Source organism: Antedon mediterranea, chromosome 7 (assembly GCF_964355755.1).
Source record: "Antedon mediterranea chromosome 7, ecAntMedi1.1, whole genome shotgun sequence".
Classification (NCBI taxonomy): Eukaryota; Metazoa; Echinodermata; class Crinoidea; order Comatulida; family Antedonidae; genus Antedon; species Antedon mediterranea.
The window spans coordinates 27083926-27109841 of record NC_092676.1 but is presented as its reverse complement, the minus strand read 5'-3'; the positions used below and the strand labels follow the sequence as shown (position 1 = coordinate 27109841).

The window sequence follows — 25916 nt, the reverse complement described above, 5'->3', positions numbered from 1 at the left end:
GTATTTGTTAAAAGTACAGTGGCTGTATTCACCAATCACATTTAAGTGAGATATTTCCCTTAATAAATATTAGTATTTCACTCAACTCAATAAATATTTAAGTATTTCCCTTAAGTTGTATTCACTTAGATAGGAGATTTTTTTTAATTTTAAGGGTGAATATGGCCACTGTAACTTGCATTAGAAGAAGATATACTATAACGCAACAGTATTTGTCATGAAAAGTTCTGTAAGAGAAATAAGAAAAACAGAATTAAGTTCTACATGGTTTTCTACAAAGTTTACTATTAAGTACCTATATGTAGTCAATTGCGAAATCGTAGCCAAAAAGTAAAGAAAGTGTGTAATTTCAAGTATATATTTTCTTATTTTAATGGCAGTGATTAGGTCATGTTCAATATTAGAGGCAAAGGTCATGGACAGGTCATTCTGATATTTGCAATGAAGTAATTCCCCTGCTAGTAGTATTCAGCATACCCTGTTCTTTGTTATACAGGAACCGCTAGTTGAAGAATAGGCAAGTCGGGTTTTTCTCACCGGAGTTTCTCGTTTCCGAAATGTTTTTAACGTGTGCCGTTCAATTTTGGCTGTGGTGGGCTTATTGTTTCATTACCGAAAAATATTTTTAAGATCATTCATCGACGTATAGTAGTTTTTTTCTACACAGTAACTTCTGAAACATTGGATTTGAAATAATTGAGTTCTTTATAAAGAATAATAAAAAATCTATAACATAACAATCACTTAGTTACATAAAATTGTCCAACTATCTCAAAAGGCTTTAACAGCTTTGTGTGTTGTACATGTTTGTAACTCACTTGTTTTGTTTTTACATATATTAAACACATTTTTAACAATTTTTATTTCTGTACATTCGGATTTTACATTTGATAGACGTTTTAGAATTCATCAATGGAAAATGTGTGTAATGTATTCGTTGTTTTGAGAGCCATTACAGAGTAAGATCTTTTGTTTAATCAATGTATTCAATTTGAGTTGAACATCTTCATGTACTATATAATGGAATCCATATAAAATGTAAGTGGATGAGTGGGTATTGCGAATACTCCGTGATTGACGATAAATGAATGTGCCTAGTCACATTGGCGTCTTCTCCCGCACAAAAATGAATGATTATAATAATTGATCTAAATTTTTACCTAGTAAAACTCAAGGACAATGAGCACTGTGTCGAGGATGATTAGTACATTGTTCTCTTTGCAGGGCCGATTTAATTTTTTTACCCTCTACATGTGCACTGTAGATATTATATATTCGAGAGAAAGTAAAAAAAAATGTTTTATGTATTGTAAGTTTAGAAAGGTTGCTTTTATTTTTTAACAATTTATTCTTTAATGTTTAGAGGCTGAACTCGAATTTTTCTGACTATAATTGTTAGCCCTTCCCTTGATATCTTATCTTTACAATGTTTATAACTTAATTTTGAGTATTAATAAAATAAAATAAAGAAAGATATAAGTGATTGTCATTTTTCTTCCTTTTTTCAAAATCAATATTAAAACCGTATAGTATGATAAAGTCTAGTCCAATATATGACATTTTGAAAATTTTAGGATGAGGGATTATAATCGGATTTGCATTAATCAAAGTTTTATCAAACACTTTAGACTAACCAAATATTGACTAAATTAAGAGGTGGGATATACATTAAATTATTACTATAATATGTACATTATTATAATACAATAAGATTAGGTAATACATGAATTCTAGAAAACATTAACTTAATCTAGTTGTAAAATATATTGATTAGTGTAACGGGGTCAATAAACGATTATGCGTACGTAGATCTGAAGTGCAAAATGAGGTGGCTTGTCTCGTCGTCATATGTATTAAAGGCGCATCTAAATGCATCAACACTATGGCAATGTAATATGATATTGCCAAGATTTATTTTTTATTTGTTTTCCACTAATCAGTGTCTCTTCTTAGCGCTGTCTACACTATCAAACATGTGACAAACAAACATGTGATATGCCCATATATAGACATGATGATGTCATATCATTTACCATATTTGGGAATATCACTACCATATTTGGTCACATCACACTTTTTTGTAACAATAGTTTATCATCTGCATGCTGCTGCTTTTTCAACCCATCAGCATGACCCATAATGCAGTTCAAATCATTCAGTAATAATCCATGTGTCCCGGCTAAAGTTGCATTTAATTTTGTTCTCTCAACCAAACTTGGCCCAATTTACTCAGACCTAAATATAATTAATCAAAAGTTTTAATATTTTTTACAGTACTGCAATATTTTCTTTTCTCTCAATCAGACTTAACCCAATTTCTACCCTGGCCTAAATACAATAATTAATCAGATAAAAATTTAATTTAAAATCTCATACATAGTTCAACCTCAACATAGTTAAAGAAAGTGCATAGGTCTCTGTACTAACAGGATGTTTATAGACCCTTTTATCTCAATACCTTATTTAAGCCTTACGGTGTTGCTGCTGTATTTTATAAATGTTGATATTTTTAATTGAATTAAACAAAACATATGAAATGTGAAAAGCGAAAACAGGCTATGTTATTATTCTCATATCTTGCATCATGTCTCTTGTGTATAATTTATGTAATACGAACTTCATAATTAGACAATGTTCATTATTACTTTATGTAGGATAATCATGCGCTTTTGTCTTGTGTTTTTTTTTACAGTATATTACCCATTCATATGATGTACAATGATATACAGCTCTGTCACATTATATATTCATCAATATTATATTCATTCTTGCCTGCTTTTTTATTCAGTTTATGTATGTTTTAAAGTTCATTGCTCTAAATTTGTGCAATTCATAAACATGATTGAATGGTTTTTTTAAGTCGCTTGATTTACTGCGTTGGCACGATATTGTATAACTTATACTCATAGGTTAAACTTTTTTGCTATGATACGTATACTTATATCCATTTTAAATAATGTATATTTCTAGTTAGTTTAATTAATTATTCATGTTTGTTAGCCATTTTTAATTACCGCAAGGTGAAGGCATCTCAAAGATCATTCCATTTGTTCTGTTCTCAACCAGGTTATTCCATAGTCTATTTCGTGTCTAGCTTACCTGGATAAACCAACATTAGGCATTTTCCCCTTTAAAGGAATAAACAACCCTCACTCCTCCACACTTGACAAGCATGGAATAGGGAGGTATGTATGGGCGTTGCTGCCCACCTGAGAGCCCGGCCACGGACGATACCACTGACTTGGAAGGGAATGCTAAGAAGATTTTTACTTTTCGAGGGAAAAAGTCCTGTGTCGGTTTATCCATTTAAGCTAGCACTTATAAACTGCTATAACACTACTATGATGTCATATCACTACCATATTTACTGTAGGCACATCACAATTTTTTTGTCAAATTAGTTTGATAGTTTAGATAGAGCTTTACAAAAAAGCATATTATTATCATACCCACCCTAAGAAGCCTCTTTGATATTATGTTATGAATGCCTATAAAACTCCATCTCGTCTTTACTGTATAAATAAGAACTAGTTGAAGAGATATAAATAAGTTTTAACCTCTTCTAGACAATCTCTAAACGTGCAGAAATTATTTTTTCTGACTGAAATCCATACTAACGTAAAATTCAGGCAAAATAATTAGACGACTCAAGGAGGTTGATCCAGCACACACACACCGTTTACCAAACCCCTAAAGCTATAAGTATCCGTAACAAAATACCATCATCGTGAAAAAGATGTGAGCAAAATGGGTTACGGTAGGCCTATATATCCACAGTGATCTGAATTTATGACATATCTTAGTGATCGCGGCCATTACAGTATGGTTTTTGGATGAAATTTATTTAGTCTATTTCGTATTTACTTACCATTTACTTATTTATTTGGATTTGCACCTTTAGATCGGTGGCACACTTATAGCACAAAGGTGCATCCTTCAAGATAACAAAATAACAATAACATATAAAAAAGAAAAAAAAACCTAAATTTAATATACATACAGAAAGTATGCCAATAGACCAAAAAGACAATATTATGCACTAAGATTTCGAAACCTCGTGATAAAATGTAATAATATATTTTTTGTCTAATTTTAACAGATTAAACATTGGGATATTGGCCTACAGTATATAGAATTTGTACAAACAACTATTAAATTGACAAAGTAAAGAGCACATTATTCATGATTTCCATGAAGGAATTCCACCATTGTTTAAGTAGGGCTACTACTACAGTAATGTTTGTTATTTTTTACAGGGACCTCGGTCCCTGCAGTTGTCTGGTTGTTTAAACTATAATAATTATGAAGGTTATAATTACATAATAATATAATATTATACTAGTACAGTAATATCTTTTTAACGATGCATTTATCATAACCATATCTTACTGAAATTTTATACAATGTTTTCATAACTGCGGATTTTAAGGTCAAATAATGGTTACTTGGATAATAAAACCTTATTTGCAATGAGCAGTTCATTATACTGTAAATGGTACAACATTATGTACACAATTACAGGTATTACAATTTTATATTTGTAAATATAAATAGTTTATGCAAATGATTATTCAAGTCCGTATGTGTTTATTGTGACTTATTTTATAAGACATTTAATGTCAACATAAGTCACATAAATGCTTGACCCATTAAAGTATCTGTATAAAAGTACATGTCTTGCAGTATGGTGCTTAATCCAGAATGATTGTTGTTGATCTACGGTTGCATTACTGTTCTCGGAGGTCAGATAAGGTCATGACCTCTTAGATTAAGCATTATCAGATCATTTGTATGATCCTTTAATTCAGAATGTATTATGTACTATTAGGAATTTAGTTTAATGAGAAAATTATTAATTGTTTGCTTTGACTTTGGTTGACTGCTTTCATTATATCATCATAAAACTATAAAAATATATCATTTTGTATGTTTTATCAATATTTAAAATTTATAATAATTTATATAATCAAAAATAATTAAAGAAATATTTAAATCCAAAGACAAAATACTGAAAAAATGACAATGCTGTAGGTGTCAGTGGCTGGATCTCAATGAATGGAGATACAAAAAAAAAGCGAAAAGCTAAATCAAAACGATAAAGTAAAACAGCCAGAAAAGTTAACAGAGCTTTCGGGCAACACTAGCCCTTCATCAGTGAAATAGTTATTATGTACAGTACATAATTAATCTACATAAGAAATTTATTATTTAATTAAATTAAAATATTCATTTAAATTGAATAAATAAGTAGAATAATTGGTACATTCTATTTTTCATAATTAATATAAAAATTTGGAATTAATTTGATTAAATTTTGTATCATTAAGGAATAGAGAATTGAGAATTGTATTACAATATAATATTAAATACTGTAATTATATAATAACATTAAATGATATAGGTTTTATTACTAGTATTTTTACCGATGTTATAATATACTATTACTTCAGTCAAACATACATTTTTAATAGTAAAATTTAAAGGTTGTTTTGAAGGTCTAGAATAATTGCGGACTGACCTTCAGAACATATGTATTTGAGACCGTGAAATGGTTTGTTTCAAAATAGCCTAATTCGTAAACATATTTAAATTGCTTTCTGCATCTTGCTATAACAATACAATATAATATTTATTAGTTACAAGGACGTTTTTAATTCAGTTTCAGAACCAGAAAAAAATGTAATTATGTATACCCATTTCTTTTACATACTGTTTTTTTCATATTCTGAAAAGAAAACAATAAATAAATATATAAATACTGTTTAAATATAATTATTGCATAACAACTTGATGTAAAGGTATTGAAATTAGCTGTATTCTATACACATGTCTATTTATAGTACAAGTGTATATTGTATAATGTACAATACTGTAGGTATGTACAGTTCAGTAGTAACTGACAGTCTAATCAATAACAATTACTTTTCGTATCCATTTTTTATTTATCTTAATTAGGCTGAGAAAAAAACGGTTTATATGTTTGACATATTAACCTACACCATTTTTCTTTTGTCAAAATAAAATCCCCAATCTGTTTTTTCGAACTTATCATTCGAATTGGTCACATGACCAAGACAGGTGATGACGTTTGTACAGTATGAACCTTCGATCATTTTACTATTTTAAGATGCCCTCAAGGAATGCGTCTTTCCCCCTCTCGATATTCATTGCTATGGAAATCGGAGCATCTATTATGTTCTAGATATAAATCGCGAACAATCCCATTTTCACATAATTTACCTACTGAGAGAGAATGTATTTAACTGAAGGTGAATGACTGAATTATTATGGGATTTTGTCTTCTTTTCTATTTCCCAGGGAGACTTAATTTTCAAATTGATAGCTAGTGTCTGCTGTAGCAAATCTAAAATATGACATTTCAAATACAAGATGTCAAAATTCCAATGTCAAGTTCATTATCATGTACAATGATTTCATTATCTCATGAAGGTTGCTGTAGTTAGTAGTGTTTTGTATGTAATTGTACTTTAGGAGTTGCTGCTGGGTGTAACACCCAGTTTAATTCATTTTGGGTATTGACCACACCTTTTTGCACCACAACGTTTTTGTTCTTCTAGACAATACAGACAATGTAAGATTATCTTTTGTCAAATTCTTAAATAAATAATTTCGTGCCTAGCTTACCTGGATAAACCAATAATAGCCTTATACTCCTGGAAGAGTGAGATAGACTTGAAAAGGAAAACATTTATTAAACACCCCTCTTCATGAAATGGAGTTTAGACTACATTATGCAGTATTACAAGCAGGAAGGAAAGCTTTTTAAAGTTTTAATGCTGTTAAATATTGCCATTAAGATATTCGATTTAAATACATGAAGGTGTTTTTTTTAGGTGGTGTTGTCTAATTTATAAAAGTGAAATAAAACTTCACAATCACTTAGGCATCACCTTGGAACTCAAAGGTTATTGATTTAAAAAAATTTTTAATTCAATTAATTTTTTCTGGAATCCTCTAAAAAACAAGACAAATGTGACAAATTCAGCCTTGTAAATGCTTTATGTATTTATTACATAGATGATCAATTAATCCAATTTTATAACTATCTATCTAAAATTTATGAAAATGTTTTATCAAGGCCAATTGAAGGTTACAGGCTTTTTTTAAGTGGCTTGTACTTTTTTAGTTAGTTCATGGTTATGTTACAAATTATGGAATTTTTACTATTAAGGAAATGATGGACCTTGACAAAAGTTATTAGTATATCGAAATGTTAATTCTCATTATTCTCAGTTTGGTAAAAATGCATTAAATCTACTATATAATGTTAATGATATTATATATTTTTGTCGATATTTTCAGTGTAAAATTATTGCTTATTATTCCTGCCATTCAGTGGTTGTGAATTCAAAAATTAAGGGTGGTTTTTTTTATTGGATTGAGAAAAAAATGTTTTAAATATTGATAAGGTCATGATTTATTATTAACAATAGTTTAGCTTTAAAATAGAATTCTTGCTTGTTTTGTTCACTTATTACAGTTGTACGTTATTCGTCCTTGAGCGAAGCACGTAGGCGAGAAAGGGTTTTTATAACCAGGTGTTTTAATGCGGGCATATTTTAACTCGTAAACGACTCATGGAACTTCATGTGAGAAAGAATATGATAGTTAATATACCCAGTTGAGATTTAGAAAAATTATTTGTAAACCAAGCATTATCAAAGTTTAAATTAATCTTGCAACTACAGTCCAGTACAAACACATACAAATGTACTGGCCCATGAACCTGTATGTGGGGTAATAGCATAGACCGATTCAACTGGTCTGTATTTAAAAACAATCATAGACACCACTTAATAATTGACAGGGTCCAGTTATCTTGTCATCATAAATGGAACCATCAGTGATTGAATTTACTGTTACGATTGGACAAACACTATAGCAATGAGTACAAGAATACAGAAAGTACCGTACCCATTATACTCCTTGGTGGAGATAGCCAAACGTGGTATCTTCAAGGATATGCAATGTAATCATCAATTGGTTTCAAACCATGGCTTGGAAGGCCAAAGCCTTCTAGCTAACAATTCACACTATATTTCTGCAAATATTAATATCATCACGTTTTGGCTTATTATCACATTTCATGTATAACAAATTGAGGCTAGCTGCGTGAGATTTCAAGTTGGACGGTCATTTTATTCGTCACTAGGTCATATGTACATTGCAACGACAACTTCTAGGTTTACGACCCGATTAAAAAAAATGGTAACTTACATTTAAAATTTGAAATCGTATACTGAATTTAAATTTACATACAGAACATATTTACCAACCTGCAAAAATGTCTTATTATATAATAGAGAATATATGATGTGTAAAAGTACACGACAAGGGTCACATACTGTGTTTGTACAGTATATTAATATATTGATCAATCGTATTTATAAATTGTACAGAAGCGTTCTACTCTTGGCGCATGTGTAGTAAAAGAAAGTAAAAAAAAATATTGCTAAATTTATTCATGTTGCTGACATTGAACTTTCAATTTTATGTAGTATTTTGCAACAGAGCTTTTGAAAAAAAAAGATGAATACAGTAGACTTCATCTTCCTCTACAGTGCAATTCAAGGCTTTATGGTTTTTAAAATCAATTTTAATTAATTGATTATTAAAAAGGGATTTCCGCTTTTGTGTCAGTGTAGTTTATCCAGTAGTATTTCTTAAATGAAGTTTACCCTTAGAAGCCTATTCTTACAAAAACAGTACCCCCACTTCACTCATACTGTATTAAGGTACTCTTTCTGCTGGAAAAAAATAACCAGTTATAAACTGTGTGAATAAATTTACCCTAATTTCTTGGCAGCAGAATGAAGATAAATTTTCAGTTCCCGGTTAAATGGCAGCCTGAAAATAATGGTTAAAATACCGAATTGATTTGATCTGGTTATTGCTGTGCAACTGCAACGCAAAATAACGGTTATTTGAATGACAGCCACTGACCTTGAGTCAACTACACTGCAGTAACATTTGAATTGACTACCAGAGCCAATTGCATTTTGGGTAATGCTAATGATTTCCGTTGATTACCATCCACTGATTTAAACGGTTAGTTAAGAGCCAAAATTTAGTAGAAATGCAGTTAATATAAAAATTATATTTTAAAATAAATGGTGTATTGGGGCTTGCAGCAGTAACAGACCCGTAGAAAGCATGGGTTTAAGTTGTCATTGTGTACAATTGATGATTTGACAAACTATTATGTGCTTAAATAAGAAGAAGTATTATGAATCATTTATCATTTCTGCCATTATCGTTAAGATCGTTTATACTCATACTTATTTAACTCACCCTTGTAATGACCGTGAATTATCATTATTATTAATAATTTCTATTAGTGGCTCGTCGAGCAGTTAAAAATTCTGATTCACTAATACATAACAACACACTACAAGAATATCAATATTACCGTGGTTAGTCCCTTTTTCCAGTTCTTATTATTCATAGCTGAATGATTTTTATGTGGATAATCAATTTCATGCCCTATATATTTAGAAATAGACTGGTTTGATTTTGAACTATTATCTTCAGAATATATTCAATTTCTTTCAATCTCATTAGAGAAAGGCTGGAGCAAAATTGCAATGAATAAAATACATATGGCCATCTGTTTTAATTAATGCTATTCACACACTGATGGAATTTCAGAATATTAAGATTTGCATCAATATTCTTTAATTTCTTTGTTGGAAAATTGTTTAACTTTCGTTATATGTACCTAACTTTCTTGGATATTCACTATTCTCCAAGAGCGAACATTAAGCCCTGTCTGAACTATGTGAAAAAATGTGATGTGCCCATATATGGACACAATGATGTCATATCACTACCATATTTGAGCATATCACTACCATATTTGAGTACATCACACTTTATGTGTCAAACCAGTTTGATATTGTAGACAGAGCTTTAGACATTTCTTAAACAATTTAGCAGAAATTGATATACAAATTGTATGTAAAACTGTATAAAACTCTAGAAATGTGTCATGTACAAGGAACCATGGTACTTTATCACAGCCCAGAGAATTTTAACCTTATTTTTCTCAAAGCACAATTTATAAAGATTATTTTATTCTAATTAAAAATATATGTCACATGTATAATTGTTGTATAACCTAGAAAAGAAAAAAATCACAGGCTTTCTATTAATGAATGCATTATTTTGTCTTCATCAATACAAAAATTATGATAATAAAATCCTACGTTGTGTACGAGAACAATTGTTAATTGTAGAAAAAAGAATGGTTAGGCTGCATGGATTAAGCTGCAAACAAATAGCACAAGGCAATCAGGCTCGCTCTTTGCAGTGAGGATCTGCGTGTTGATATCGCAACAGTGGGTTAATGGAGAAAGCCTAGCCTAGTTGTCTCCGCTTATCCCATTGTATGATTGCAGAATGTGCTATCTTTTACAATGAATCTGTGTTTGCATCATAGTAAACGTCAAGGGATGTAAGGGGACAAAATGTCTGGGTAATGTCATTTATGTTTGATTGCTAATTAAAGACGACCAAAAAACACCAGAGATCAGAAGTGCACGAGTGACCATAAAATGCAAATTCAAACAAAGTTCTCCATTGTCGGAAGAGTGGTTTTCACTAATTTCTAGAAATTATTTTATCAGTAATAATTAAAAACAATTTAAAAATATTGTTTTTTATTTCTTTATTTTTCGTAATAATACTTTAATAATAATAATATTTAAAAAATATTTGTACAGTGAATATTGAAGGGATTGTTACTGTTATTTTGATCTTTAAATTGTTTTTTAAAGTAGTTGGTTATAAAAGTCTTTAAGTTGGTTTAGAATGGTAAAATAATGAACAAAAATTACTGGCAAAAGTTACAATAGTTTAAATAAAAAGACTCTTTGTTCTTCTGTTGTGTAGATAAATCAAAGAATTTAAATTGTTGTCAATCGTCCTTAGCAACCAGATAGATGAGTACAGTATGTCTCTAGGCTTAAGTCCCATGCCCGTATATCTTTCCAAGAAAGTTCAGTATAGAGTCAATGACTGAACATTCTAGTGGCGTAGTAACTTTATCTAGGCCAGAGTATATTTAGGACCGTGTATGCTGCCTAGCTTGCCTACAGTCTATGTGGTCCTCACTGGTTGTCTAGGCAGGCCACCTGCTTCTAGCTGTTCTCTTCAACAGAACATATATTGGTCGTACAAGGTCGTTGAGTCAGCTTATCTATACCGATTTTTATTCCGGTATTACATAATATGAGGGAGGCATTTTATGCAGGATGATTTACATAGTGTACTTTAAATTGTACTTTTCATTGTTAAATCATTAAATAAACTACAATAAATAATGATAAATGAATAATAGAAGATGATAAATTCTCACACTGTAATTATATTTCACTATTTGTGTACCAATATATAAATACATTTTATCTGTTGATTTATTGTTGACATATATTATATAATTTATTGATTAAAAAGATATTTCTGTCAGTTTATCCCCAGCTTTTACATTACAGTTAGTTTACCCCTTTTCTACAAACCTACTCAAATCACTATCTATTTTCTCTAAATTGATTGATATCTCTCTCAACAAGGCAATTAATGATCAATTTTTTCTTCCTACACAATCTCCAACTTCTATATTTAATGCTTAGTAAAGCTGCTTAAAACAAACTTAAAAGCAATAATTTTGAATTCAACGAAAGGCACAGTATCATAAATGAGATTATCATTTCTATAATTTTGAAGATATTTTAGACTTTATTTTATATTTATATATAACTTTATTATAGCCCATCCTATAAAATAGAAATTTTGAGTATTATAATAATGATTTAGGTATACAGCCTGCCCTGCTATATAGGATAAGCCCATCCCAAGGGGCCAAGGGGATCCAGAATTTTCAAACGGGAGAGGAGAGAACTAAAAATAACATGTATAATAATAATAATAATAATAATAATAATTGTTTTTCAAAATAAATATCAAAAATAATGTCATTTAACTGTCAAAGGCTGCAGCCACACCCCTCTCCCCCAACCACAGACTCCCCTCCCCAACCACACCCCTGCTCCCCAACCACAGACTCACCTCCCCAACCACAACAATTTATGCCAAAGCAAATTACTTTTTAAATGTTGTAAAATGGAATTGCAAATTGCAGTGCCAAGCTTTGTGTTGTAAAATCCCTCCTGAAAATTACACTATTCAGTGTTAGCAGGTCAACCAGTAAAGCATGCAATAATAACCTACAGTAATTATTGTAATTATAATGCCAGTCAAATTGTGTTCAGGTCAATTTAAGGCTATTTCTATTTATTTATTAAAAATTCACAATTATTATGATTGTAAAATAAGCGTACAGAGTATGTGTCTCTCTGTTGATAATCAATATTCGTTTTCATTTTTTTTAACCAAATCATTATTATTTTAAAAACTGTTCTATTTGTTTAGACGTATTTACCATCTAATTTCGTATTTTTATTTTGATAAAAAGAAATATTTTTCATTAATTTTTATTTAAAGCATAGCCAATACATATTATTTTATATTCATTTAATTATAAAACTATAAAAAGTTCTTTAAATTGCTGAAAAATGTCATTTTTTAAAAACAAACTGTTGAAAGTTGATTACTAAACTTAGTGTACAATTATTTACATACTTTATTATATTATACTAAGTAAGTATGTTGGAAGTGTTTATTAATTTTTCACATTATTTCACTTGCTTTAATTTTCACCTCGTTCCTAAACAGCTTATCTGCTAAATTCACTTAATACCGAAAAGTCAAAAACTTGTAAACTTAATTCTGTGACATACACGAGGGAAGGAAAAAGTAACCCTGACGTAAAAACACGATGTCAAGATATCTTATTCTTTACTTTAAATTACCTATTACCTAATAGTTTCATAAACCCTCAGGGTCTTGAATACAATTAGGTAATTTTTAAGACTTTTATATGGCCCGGAAATCTAGGCAGTTCTTACCCACGGTCATCCGATATTCTTAATACTGTGTTTGACTATTGCATCGTAGTTTTTTTTTTACTAGGATAGTATTTTTAGCAATTTGCACCAGATTTTTGAACTTTCGTTAATGAGTAAAAGTATTTTTTACAGTATCTGCTTCAACCAGAAACCTGATTGTTCTATTTCAAATTATTAAAGAATTTTTAAAACAACTGTTTTGTGATAAAAGTCATAGAATCTATAAAATTAATTGAAGAAATACTTCATTCATATTTATGCTAATTATGAATGTTAAATAAGTTTCAAGTAATTAACTCCAATGATTGTTTTTGTTGTTTTTAAATGGAAAAGTTAACGTAGAAGCTTAGTGTATCTTATATTGACTACGAAACACCTTTTGACACAACTATTAAAATTTTTAATAATTATGGTAAATTGTTTTAGTCTTTACTGCAGTAAAAGTTAGACTTTAAAGTAAGATGAACTTTGGCATCGTACAACTATATTTATATATTTAAAATAAAATGTTATGTATACCAGTCTCAAATATTGCATCAACAAAATACACTCATCCATTAAAAGTTTCAGATTGTAAATATTTCAATATAAACAAAAGAAAACTACTTCTGTTTTGTGGCTGTGACCCCTAATAAAATGTCTTGAACTTTTTATCTTCTCTTAATTAGAGGTGAACAACCTGTAGATTGTACCAGTACTGTGTCGTGTATATGTTTATGAGATGTTTTAATATTCCCCTTTTTCTTTCAACTATCCCCTTCCTAGTCATAGGTTTTAGAGGCTTAAGAATTGATACGTCAATCAACGGATATAATCTTGAAGCCTAGAATGCTTTGCAATTAAGTTTATTAGGGTATGTTCAGACTCACGGAGTTACGGTGGAGTTATGTACGCGGCGTACATATTTTTGTGTCTGAACCATGCCGCGGATTAGCGTTAGGGAGCTGTTACTCCGCGCCAGTGGCGTTAATAACTCCAGCGGGAGAGGGTAGATTTCATAAGGCTAATCCATTGATGCATCAGTGATTTCAACCTCCGGTCAACGTCAGCCAATGAAAAGACACGACCGCAATTAGCAGCAGTCTATTCGCGAGGTTTTTTTTAATAGCAAAACAATATAGCTATTCATCGAGCTAGCCTAGATCAACAGCAACATTCGAATTAAAATGAAACGTGTTACATGGAAAAGTACAGAAGTGGCTGATTTGATTTCATTATGGGGCAGCCCTGAATTTATAGACAAGATAGAAATTAGGAACTGGAAAGCTAGCGCCGGCAATTTAAAGAAATTGCATCTAAACTGCAAAATTCTTCCTGACGAAGTTGGCGTCGGCGACATGATTTCACAAAATTAATTAAAATCATACAAATAATGGCAAAGTCATTGTCCGTGTAATAATTATGTTCGAAATTACTATCTTCTGTAAGGATTTGCAAAAAAATCGGCAAAAGAACCATTACATTTGAAGGTAACATTGTATTATATTGCTAGGCCTAGCTAGTGTTGTAAACTTTCGCGCGTGTCACTCTCAGCTCTCTGTTGTTGTTGTTGTGTATGTATCCCATCGGCCGTTTCGGTATGACGGAACTTCCGCTTTAAACGCAAGACGTTTGGAATGCTAATCGTTGTGTCTGAACACCTTGACTTTTAACGCCACGGATTACCGTACGCCTTGCGTAGATAACTCCACCGTAACTCCGTGAGTCTGAACATACCCTTAGTAGTATCAAAGTTCAGTGGCATCTTTCGTTTGGAGATGTTTATACTCACTTGGGTATAGTACATTTAAAAAATTTTAAATAGGCAGACCGAGGGCCTAAAAAACCTCATCCTCCTCCTACCCCTTCTTGGAGCCACCTACTTTACCTCCTCTCCCTATCCTTTATTGGATCTTACTACTAAACTTCTCCCCACCCCCTTCTTGGATCCACCTACTCAACCTTCCCTCTCCCTTCTTGGATCGTCTATGAGCTGTGGAGAATTCTGGAGGGCATTATACCCCGAGTCAATGTAGATGATGGAGATCAACCACATTGACTAGTATTGGTCAATGAAATCTAAATTTTGATTGATTGAAATCATAACACACACTTGGATAATATTTAAATACATGCCTATAATACAATAAAGCTCTGTTTAATAAGTGCATTGTCTGCCCTCACATTGATTGAATAGTTTATTTTATTTTAAGAGTACACTAAAGTTTTGCAATTTGTGTAAATCAAGTACTAGAAACAATAAACTATATAATTTTGATGTTTCCCTGGGCTGTGCTTGTTCCAATTCATGGTGTTCCTAATTAACCACAAGAATTCTGAGGTTGGTCTCTGTTCAATCTCAACTTTTCCTGTGGACTTCAAGGACCTGACAGTCCACAGGCTTTTACTCCTGGTCATATAAAACTGATGCTGAAATAGAGGATAATACTAGTGTGAAAGTCTTGAGATAGATTAGAAAAAAATAGAAATTGCGGAGAGACTGAAACTCCAGAGAATTTTTCTCAAACTCCGAGTCCTACTCTCCTCCTCTGCTTGTTATGCAATAGGTGCCATTATACACTCACTCACAAAGTCACTTTGGTATGCCGAGGGTCCTTAATGTCAATCAATTCCTTCACATGTACTGGATAGGCCACCCTCATTAAAGATGGTAACAAATAAATGAAAACCTCTTACATCACTTTTTTATTCATTATGATCATTTAGTTCAATATATTGTATTGTGTACTGTACATTCTTTCTAAAAATGTAGATTTTAAATTACCGTAGCAATGCTAGTTGTGTTTGAGGGTCAACCACCGCATGTTGTACAGGACAACATCACACAGAAGACAGGCACCTCTTAATCATGTCCTACACATTCATTCGTGCTCATAGCAACATCGGTGCAACCTTCATGCTAATTAGATCAGTACGCTACGTAATGTGCACATTCTTATAATGTCATTGTGTATTTAAAATGACTTTTAATAAGACCAGTTGAGCAAACAAACTTTTATTTTACGACATCATTGTGTACTACTGTAGTTTTTTAAACGACAATGACATGCAGATCCGTGCTCTTATCAACTTGGCCGCAGCCTTCGCTTTAATTATTTCAACAAGCTACGCAACATGTACATTCTAATAATGTCGCGCTGAATATATAATGACCTCTCAACGAAATGAGATTGACCCAATTATTTAACTTGTTAAAAATGTAAATTTATTAAGGGACCACCATTAGGGTGATGAGGCAGTTGAATGCTGTGGTGTATTCCACAGCTGTTTCACCAATGTAAAATAAATAGAAAAAGTCAAGCGCCCTCAATATTGTCAGACGGCGATATGTGCCTGAGCGTGACGCCGCGCGAGTGGTTGAATCTCGTTCAACTTTCGCGACATTTGCAACTTTTATAACTACACTTTAAATTAATTTAATCAATTTCGTCATAAATATTATAAAACCATTTTTATACTATTTGTTAGAAAATAAGATTTTTAATTACCGATTTTTTGGAAATAGTAAGTAATTAAGCATAACACCAAGTTTACGAAATTATTTACACCCGGAAGTTTTAAAAATTAACATCGATCGGCCTAGCAAATGTAAACAATGGAAAGTTTGAAAAAATGCTTGTCAAATTGTACACTTTTTGTTTTTATTCGTAATTTTCATAAATACTTGGAAAATCTAGGTAAAAGTTTGATTATATATGCTTACATGAGACATTGAATTGTTAGGAGGTGACGGTGAAAATCTCAAGAAATTTTCATTTAAAAACTCGACTGTTTTGTTAAATGCGAAACAGCGTATTTGGCGAGAGGTCGATGAACGCGGCTGATAACCGCTCGCTAGGCTGTACGCAACTAGGCCTAGGTTGTAGCTAAGCCTAGTTGGTACGTATAAGTAGTGTAATCATGCTATACATCATTTTAATTTACAATAGATTAAATAATAAGCTTAATTATTATCATTGTATTTATTTCAACTGAATATAATTCATCATACATGTACAAATTTAGTAAAACTACTAACTACCAGGCCAGGCCTAGCTAGGCCCTTCAAAATTAAAGCCTATACAAAAATACTCAAACTACTGTATGATAAATATAATATAAAATTAAAGGTTGGTAAAATTAAAATTTCTTTTCATTTTTGTAGGCAACACAGTTTCACGAAAAGGCTTTAAGTTCTACTTGCTTCTGTTGTGGAACAAAATTTAAAGAAAAAGATAAAAAATACAATTTAAAAAATATGAAAACCATCACAAATTTGCACTAAATCTAACAAATGTAAAATTACAACCTATATACATTTATACAACCTGCCATTCGCGAATTTTCAATGGATACTGTATACTACCACGCTAACATTTAAATTAACAGGGCATGGACCAAATTGCTTGGCATGCTACACTTCAACAACAACTATGACCTGGGCCAAAACTACATTCACAAGTGAAAGAACACACTGGCGTTTAAGGGAACAGTTTTTTGTCTGGTACAGCTGCTCCATAATCTGCTTTTCTTATATCTTCACTCTTTTTGAAAGTTTATACTAACAAATTTAATTAAATGAACATACCTCATAATCAAATAACTGTTTTCTCATCCTAATTTATATACATAGTTTAAAAAGCGCCAATTTTCAATTAAGACTACATCATACATTGTATATTTCTATTCAACAAAATTGTCAGAACTTTCTATTATTTAAATGTCTAAGATAGTCCGATCTCGGGTCCATTCTACAGTCACCACAGATTGACTTTTTCATCACAAAATTTCTGAAATTATAAAATGTATTAATGTGTCAATTAAGTATTTTTTAATTACATAAAAAATATCATACAAGTATTTTTAGCAGAATACAGGCATATTGCACCAGGTGTAATACAGCCTAAGCTACATATGCTTGAGCACCATGCTATTGCATTCATGAGAGAATGGAAGGTGGTCTCTGAGCAAGGCGGGGAGACATGCCAAACTCAACCGTCACAAAACAGCAGTGTGGATTAGAGTCAAACTTAGACTCATCTGACTTTCACATCTCCAATGATACAAAATGAAATAATAAAACCCAACAAATGCAAGAAAGCCAACAAAAAATGATTCATTAACATTAATGATCATAAAATATTGTACATTTTTAAATGTTAAAGGAATATTGCATTGTATTGATTTCCTTTTAACAATGCCTAATAATAATGAATATGTAAAAGTAATACTATAGTATGTCTATATTTCAATTACTAACTAATTACTATTGATTGATAGTACTACTGCTGTACATGTGTTAGTGATTGATTGTTAAAGTTACAAATTCATAGCATGGTAAACACAATTTAAAATTTACTAGTTCTTGAACAGTAAAATAAACTTACCTATATGGTAGGTATAGGTATTGGTCCAAATCTGTTTAAAATGTTTTAGCCATTTTGGGTTGCCGCTATATATGTACCTAAAAAATAGTAATAGTATAACATTATAATAAGAATTAATTAAAATTAACTTATTAAATTTACTATGGTTGCATACATACTAATTTGAATATGCAGTGATGAGCAAAAACAAATGTTAAAATTCATTATTTATAATAATTGTAATTATTACATACAGGGTAGGCATATATGCCTTATGTCATTGCATAGGGTATATATAACCAGGTATCCTCATAATAAACATTATTTGTAATAAATACTGTAAATATATTAAAAATAAAAATTAATAATAATTAAATAATAATAATATATAGGCATAGAGCCTCTATGCCTAATTAGGTAGCCTACTAATACCTAGCCTATTGCTCTAGGCTAGGCTAAATAAGCTGGAAAGCTGCTTCTCTGTAAGCTACTAGTGCAAGAGAGCACAGGTCTAGCTAGTATATTAAAATAAAAATAGGGCCTATAATATAGGCCTAGCCTACCCAGCCAGTGGTAGTGATTGGTTGTTAATATTGAAAATTAATAGCATGGTAAACACAATTTAAAATTTACTAGTTCTTGAACAGTAAAATAAACTTACCTATAATATAGATGGTAGGTATAGGTATAGGTCCAAATCTGTTTAAATGATTTTTCCACTTCCGGTTGCCGCTATGTACCTAAAAAATAGTAAAACATTACTATAAAAATTAATTAAAATTAGCTTATTAAATTTAATATGGTTGCATACATACTAATTTGAATATGCAGTGATAAGCAAAAACGAATGTTTAAATTCATTATTTATAATACTGTAATTGTAATTATTACATACAGGGTAGGCATATATGCCTTATGTCATTGCATAGGGTATATATAACCAGGTATTCTCATAATAAACATTATTTAAATAAAATACAGTAAATATATTAAAACTAAAAATAATAATAATTAAATAATAATATTTAGGCGTAGAGCCTAGACCTAATTAGGTAGTCTACTTATACCTAGCCTATTGCTCTAGGCTAGGCTAAATAAGCTGGAAAGCTGCTTCTCTGTAGGCTGCTAGTGTTAGAGAGCACAGGTCTAGCTAGTATATTAAAATAAAAATGGGGCCTATAATATAGGCCTAGCCTACCCAGCCAGTGGTAGTGATTGATTGTTAATATTGAAAATTAGTAGCATGGTAAACACAATTTAAAATTTACTAGTTCTTGAGCAGTAAAATAAACTTACCTACTGTATATAGATGGTAGGCTGCTAGGTATTGGTCCAAATCTGTTTAAAATATTTTTGCCACTTCGGGTTGCCGCTATGTACCTAAAAAATAGTAAAACATTATAAGAATTACTTAAAATTAGCTTATTAAATTTAATATGGTTGCATACATACTAATTTGAATATGCAGTGATGAGCAAAAACGAATGTTAAAATTCATTATTTTTAATAATTGTAATTATTACATACAGGGTAGGCATATATGCCTTATGTCATTGCATAGGGTATATATAACCAGGTATTCTCATAAGAAACATTATTTAAATAAATACTGTAAATATATTAAACAAAAATTAATAATAATTAAATAATAATAGGCCTATATAGGCGTAGAGCCTAATTAGGTAGCCTACTTATACCTAGCCTAATTGCTCTAGGCTAGGCTAAATAAGCTGGAAAGCTGCTTCTCTGTAGGCTGCTGCTAGTGATAGAGAGCACAGGTCTATCTAGTATATTATTAAAATAAAAATAGGGCCTATAATATAGGCCTAGCCTACCCAGCCAGTGGTAGTGATTGATTGTTAATATTACAAATTAATAGCATGGTACACAATTTAATATTTGCTACTTCTTGAACAGCAAAATAATCTTACCTATATAGATGGTAGGTATGGTCCAAATCTGCTTAGCCACTTCAGGTTACTGCTCTATATATTATATGTATCTACAATAGTATAACATTAATAATTATTATAACAATTTTATAAAATTAACTTAACTTATTAAATTTAGTATGATTGCATACTAATTTGAATATGCAGTGATGAGCAAAACCGAATGTTAATATGATGCTTGTCATTATTTATATTGTAATTATTACATACACTTTACAGGGTAGGCCTATAATATTCCCTATTGCATACATGTTACATAGGGTATATATAATCCTCATAATATTAAATTTACAGTTTTTGTAATGAATACTGTAAATTTAATAAAACTAAAATTAATTATAATGATTAAATAATATTAAAAATATATAGGCCTAGGCGTAGATCCTGGGCCTAATTTTAATTAGGTAGCCTACTAATACTAGTATTAGGCTAGTAGGCTAGCCTACTCAAGGCCAGGCTAACTAAGCCGGAAAGCTGCTTCTCTGTAGTAGGCTGCTAGAGAACACAGGTCTAGCAAGGGCCTAGGCCTAGTATTAAAATAAAAATAGGGCCTATAGTATTGGTATATGCCTAGCCTACCCAGCCAGGCCTAAATAATTCAAATAATGTAACATTTCCAAACTCATTTGGGTCAGCTGTCACATGAAAGGCAGTGTTGCAACTAGAGTAGACACAAGCCTAAGCCTAAAAATGACACAATTTGAAACGGCCATAGCTAAAAAATTCAACCATCACCTCTCGACCATTACTATGTTATAACATTCACAGATAACTAAATTATCATGCAGTACCAAAGAATTAGAGTGAAAATTAGATTTTTTAAAGATACGGACAAACAAACATGTACCTAATTTGGAAATGTCACTCACGTGCGTAAATTGGTATATGCTTGTATTTTATGGTCCACCCTTCCATTAATTTTCAGCGTTACATTCCTTGTTAAAAACAAAACGACAACGTGCTTGTTTCATCCAGGGACTCTTTAATGAATATTCATATTTTTACCGACCCTTTATTTTTTTATCTCATTCTCATTGGCTGTTTAAAACATGTCTTTAAATGACATTTGACTCCACTCTGCACACGTGGATTTGTAAGTAATTGTTTATGTATTGTTACTCCAGCGATACGACTTGTAACGTTGAGGGCGCATGACTTAATTCGTATGTTTGAAACAGCTGTGATTCACCAATCACACTTAAGTGAGATATTTCCCTGTAAATATTAACTTACCGTAACTCAATAAATATTTTTAAATACAATTTAAGGGAAATACTTACCTTACACATACCTTAAATTGTATTTATTTTAAAGATAGGAGATTTTCTTTATTTTTAGGGTAGGTGTTTCTCTTAGCCTCCCTAAGTGTGAATGGTGAATACGGCCACTGGTTTCTGTATCAAAATTATTCTCAGGCTTTTGTTGCTCTTGCTATAATTTAACTATACTGATGATGATACATGACATTTTTGCTATCATTAACTATACAGTAGGCAACATAGGAAAAGTGCATACAATGAATTGTATGAGTAAAATAGTTAAGAAATACTGCAAGACATTTTGAGGTGACAACTTGGAGACTTAAAGATGTTCTTCTTTCAAGATTGAGAATGTTTTGTCATTTTGGTTGTTATGCTACAACCATCTTCTGGATAAAATTAAAATTATTTAATTAAATTTTAAAAGAAAGATATATTATACTCAAAATACCAATGTACACAGACGAGCGGGAATGGTAAGCGGAAAACCGCTTAGCTTACTCGACATAGAATATGTGTCTATCCCGCGCCTTGTGTAAATGGTCATAAGGAATAACATAGATTCTTATTTTTATTACCGTTACTGCTTGTCTGTGTACATTGGCCTTAATATGATCATAATAGAGTGCAGCAAAGAAGAATAGATCTATTATGTATGAATTGAGTGTATTGGAACAATCTATCTTAAATTAAATTATATCCACAAGTTAAATTTAATAATTTTAATTGCTAAAGTGTATGAATTGTCAAATTCAATCAAATTAACAGATATAGTTCTAGAGTGTTTGTTTTAAGTAGAGCAAATCAATGCAATGAATGAAACTGACAATCTGCGGTATTAATAGATACAGAGATGTCGTAGTAGAGAAAGACAGAGTTTGTGGCAGCCAAGAATAAATAGAATATTGACGTGTATTTAATACAGTGTTAATGTAATATTATTAATCCATAAAGGAAAATTACTGAAAAAAATTACAATTCTGTGGCTGAATCTTAATGGAGTAAAACAGCCAAAAAAATGTGCAGAAATTTGCAGAGGTTTTGGGCAAAACTAGCCTTTCATCAGTGCAAATATTAAGTATTACATTAATGTAATACTAATTATATCTTTGAGAGATTGAAGATTTTGATTTCCAATTTTTCCACCACACCTAAAGTGTCTATTTCTTCATTTCCATGCCCGTCATCAAATAACATAAACAATTGTATTCAGCCGTGTGATTAGTAGATTAATGTTAAAATTAGAAGACTATCTAGAGGCAAAGCTACATTTGCTAGCCTATCATCGAATACCAGAAACATTATTTAGTATCTAGTTAGTAACATTAACCTTAATGTGTAGATAGTTCAGTACCGAACCCCCCTAACCTGTAGTACTGTACACTTTATATTTATCGGGGAAACAGATGCCATAATGTTAATGAAATTCGACTCCCTTCTCATGTTGACAGCTGAGATAAAAATGTAATTGGAATCATCTCGTTGATTCCCCTGAAATAAACTCGCTGAACCTAACCGTAGCTTATGTTCGTCTGACCCCTCTAACCTCCGATCCTTCTATTTATGACTTCTTTATGTCACATAAGATGACATTTTCTGTGAACATTTTTTTTTACCATGAATTAAATTCACATTAACTGTAAACAATTCCATTCGATAACTTTGATGAACAATCACTGGTAATCTAGAATAGAGAATGAAGTCGCAGTAGGAAAGTGTTGTACTAGTATACCATTTTATGGCTGTGAAGCAAATAAGGTAGTTTTATGTATCATTTGCTATAATAATAATAAAATTTTTGTTAGCATATTACCGTAAAACTTAAGTTTTGACATACTACATAGTAGAAGACCCTATTAAAGGGAACACCTTCCCATGAAACGAACAAGAAATGTATGTTTTAAGACTATAGCCAACCCCTATTCAGGGGACACCACCAAGAAGGAACATTTCTGTTATGTTCCGAAAGGTGTCCACCTAATAAAGGTTACACTGTATATTGACTAAGATAAAGAGTATGTAAAGTTGAAACATAAGTACAGTTTTATCGTGACCGGTATGTCAGTCAATTTTATCTAAAATTATTTAGGTTGCGTACTAGTGGTGCGTTTTTTGGCATTAATCTTTTCTGGATCTTGAAGTAGACTGTTAGATTCTAAAAATATTATTTCTAATTTATTAATTTTTGCTACAAGTTTGTAGGTAGGTCATGGTATGATTTATTGTAAAGAGGAAATTTGTTAAGTGTTCTGCTTTCCTGGAAATGTATATTGTTCACAGAATGTAAACATTAAAATCAGACTGAACATCCTTCTTAATATTCTAGTAGCCTACATAGAAAGGAGGTGTGTCATTGACAAGATCTTTGGAGGTTATATAAGGATATATAAGGATTATACTAGTATATAAAGCTCTGTCTACACTATCAAACTTTATGTGACAAAAAATGTGATGTGCCCATATATAGACATGATGATGTCATATCACTACCATATTTGTGCAATCACTTTCATATTTGGGCACATCACACTTTTTTTGTCAAACTAGTTTGATAGTGTAGGCTAGAACCTACAGTACAGTACGGTAGGTGAAATTAGTGGTATTTGCCTGGTCACTTCAAGCATCTTGGACTGATCTACTACTAGTAGCATACAGTATAAACAGTCAGCTACAGTAGATCTGATTTTACTTCATATTACGTTCGGTGCAAACCGAGATCCTGAACCACCAGCACATGTTCACCAAACAGTCATAACGAACAGCATGTTTGCCGAGAGTAAAACACTCATAATTTACCAAACTTATACACTTAAAAACACAGTTACCCTGTCATTTTCCAAGCCATATAATAGTAGACATGGCAGACGAAGACCCAACACGAAAAGTAGTAACTCCAGTTTTAAGATCTGATTATCTGCTCAAAACAGCCTAGTCAAATATACCTATTAACAGAGCTACAGTAGATACAGTATCTGCTGAATACAGCCAAGTTGAATACGTCTAATAACTGATTTAACCACACAGGAAAAATAGCATTGATGAAATAATATCGATACTGTATATAAATATAAATATACTAAATTAAGTTTTGACTATTAATAACACTTGAAATTGATTTAAATCAACTTTACTGACAAGAATACAAAAATCTATTGGCTCAAATACTATGGTGAAATAAAATAGAAAAATATTAAATATTTATTTCATTTTGTCAGTTGCTATGATGTAATGTTTTTTTCCTGTTGCTTCACTAAAAATATTTGGCTTCAGGCTTTAGATTTGTAAACGTGATAAATTTCTGTTTGGAGAGTTTTTTCTTTCCCTACTGATTTGAGTAGAATTATATGACCCTTGCTAGGCCTCTCTCTTGGGGGACCTTATGGTTGTTAGAAAGCCTTTAACACCCATATACAGCTTCCACAGACTTAAAAGCATTAGCGGCACGTTTAACATGATCTAGCCTGCACTGAAATTCTCAGTCATTTATGTCCCAATCATCCGAAAATTAAAATATGAAAAGAAAATAAGTCTAAACAGTTGTCATTGAGTATTAAAAGCCTTTTTTTTTCCGTCACTTTTATTAAATACAAATAAAGCGTAAAAATATTAATTAATTAATTTGAAATTAACACTAAATAAAAAAAAATTATTTATTAAATTAAATTAAAAAAAGGTCCTTATTGAAAACAGTACTGTACATTACAAGAAAACAATCAAAAGTTGATTTGCATTCATCCTAACAATATCATGTTCATTATTTTTGTGTTATCATTGTTGTACATTACATCATTACGATGATCTTCAATCATGCTTAAAGTAATTATCATTTTTATTATCATGCATGATTATGATTATCCACACTAATATTCAATGATATAATAATAATAATTATCATTGCATCGATTTGAAAATTAATTTCACATACCAGGGGATAAAGGGATCAAGCAAATACGATTTTGTATTTAAAAGATTATTTCATGTGTCTATGAATAATGTATGGATTGAAGTGTACAACAAAAGGATATTATAGCGGCATATAGCCTCATTCTATGTGGAAGGATTTGTGAGATGAATAGTAACAATTGCATTGTACCTTAGAAGGTAAAGAGTTCTTGAACTTTATATAGAATACAAGCATAAACATTATCGCAAATTAGTTTAATGTATCATGCGGGATGTTGGTGACGTTATTCGTCTTTTAACCTGTAACCGTCAATCATCTTAGAAATCGTAACAGCTATCATTCGTTTGTTCACACCTGGAAAATGTACGTTTAATAAAAATTAATGTTTAAATTAGATTCCGGCATAAATTGAATGTTCGATTTTGGCGGATTAACAAGAATAGTCTGCGATTCCATGTAAATATGTTAAG

General features: G+C 31.1%; 1 protein-coding gene and 1 long non-coding RNA gene across 2 annotated transcripts in view; one reads left to right on the top strand and one right to left on the bottom strand.

Moving 5' to 3' along the window:
* The window catches only part of LOC140055174 (retinoic acid receptor alpha-A-like), a 130186-nt gene that overhangs the window by 8379 nt on the left and 95891 nt on the right, over positions 1-25916 (top strand). The gene's annotated exons all lie outside the window — the stretch shown is intronic.
* LOC140054567 (uncharacterized) lies at positions 16977-21256 on the bottom strand. The gene is made up of 6 exons (XR_011846530.1): positions 21153-21256; positions 20263-20333; positions 19632-19711; positions 18993-19071; positions 18353-18429; positions 16977-17755 (listed from the first exon to the last, which is right to left on the bottom strand). It is a non-coding gene; the product is annotated as an uncharacterized lncRNA (long non-coding RNA).